Below are 1569 nucleotides of genomic sequence, written 5' to 3'. Positions count from 1 at the left end.
AACTACCTAACTAACTCTCTCTCTCTCTAATTTTCGAAAATATCTTCCCTCTTTTTCAAAATTTCTTTTTAATTAATTAATTATTTTAATTTTTTATTTTAATTTTCGAAAAAAAAATTACTAACCTTTTTCAAAAACTATTTTCGAAAATCACTAACTCTTTTTCAAAAATAATTTTCGAAAATTCTCCTTCTCTCTCATCTCCTTCTATTTTATTTATTCATCTACTAACATCTCTCCCTCACTCCCCAAAAAAAATCCGAACCCTCTCTCTCTCTGAGTTCAAATTTTCTCTTCTTCTTTTCTTCTACTCACATAAGGGAACCTCTATACTTGGGCAAAAAGGATCCCTATTATTATTATTTTTCTGTCCCTCTTTTTCATATGAGCAGGAGCAAGGACAAGAATATTCTTGTTGAAGCAGATCCAGAACCTGAAAGGACTCTGAAGAGGAAACTAAGAGAAGCTAAATTACAACAATCCAGCAAGCACCTTTTAGAAATTTTCGAACAAGAAGAGGAGATGGCAGCCGAAAATAATAATAATACAAGGAGGATGCTTGGTGACTTTACTGCACCTAATTACAATTTACATGGAAGAAGCATCTCCATTCCTGCCATTGGAGCAAACAATTTTGAGCTGAAACCTCAATTAGTTTCTTTGATGCAGCAGAACTGCAAGTTTCATGGACTTCCATCTGAAGATCCTTTTCAGTTCTTAACTGAATTCTTGCAGATATGTGATACTGTTAAGACTAATGGAGTAGATCCTGAAGTCTACAGGCTCATGCTTTTCCCTTTTGCTGTAAGAGACAGAGCTAGAGTGTGGTTGGACTCTCAACCCAAAGATAGCCTGAACTCTTGGGATAAGCTGGTCAAGGCTTTCTTAGCCAAGTTCTTTCCTCCTCAAAAGATGAGTAAGCTTAGAGTGGATGTTCGGACCTTCAGACAGAAAGAAGGTGAATCCCTCTATGAAGCTTGGGAGAGATACAAAGGACTGACCAAAAAGTGTCATTCTAACATGCTTTCAGAATGGACCATCCTGGATATATTCTATGATGGTCTATCTGAATTGGCTAAAATGTCATTGGATACTTCTGCAGGTGGATCCATTCACTTAAAGAAAATGCCTGCAGAAGCTCAAGAACTCATTGACATGGTTGCTAATAACCAGTTCATGTACACTTTTGAGAGGAATCCTGTGAGTAATGGGACGCCTATGAAGAAGGGAGTTCTTGAAATTGATACTCTGAATGCCATATTGGCTCAGAATAAAATATTGACTCAGCAAGTCAATATGATTTTTCAGAGTCTGAATGGAATGCAAGCTGCATCCAACAGTACTCAAGAGGCGCCTTCTGAAGAAGAGGCCTATGATCCTGAGAACCCTGCAATAGCAGAGGTAAATTATATGGGTGAACCTTATGGAAACACCTATAACCCCTCATGGAGAAATCACCCAAATCTCTCATGGAAGGATCAACAAAGGCCCCAACAAGGCTTTAATAATGGTGGAAGAAATAGGTTTAACAATAGTAAACCTTTTCCATCATCCACTCAGCAACAGACA

At 37.6% G+C, this 1569-nt stretch overlaps 1 non-coding gene across 1 annotated transcript; it reads right to left on the bottom strand.

Annotated features, from left to right (window-relative positions):
- Positions 1 to 918: 918 nt before the first annotated feature.
- On the bottom strand, positions 919 to 1022 carry LOC112780351 (small nucleolar RNA R71). The gene has a single exon (XR_003191194.1). It is a non-coding gene; the product is annotated as a small nucleolar RNA R71 (small nucleolar RNA).
- Between the last annotated feature and the right edge of the window lie 547 nt (positions 1023 to 1569).

Source organism: Arachis hypogaea, chromosome 19, assembly GCF_003086295.3.
Source record: "Arachis hypogaea cultivar Tifrunner chromosome 19, arahy.Tifrunner.gnm2.J5K5, whole genome shotgun sequence".
NCBI classification, from domain to species: domain Eukaryota; kingdom Viridiplantae; phylum Streptophyta; class Magnoliopsida; order Fabales; family Fabaceae; genus Arachis; species Arachis hypogaea.
The sequence above is the reverse complement of the archived record's forward strand: the minus strand, read 5'-3'. Positions and strand labels throughout refer to the sequence as shown.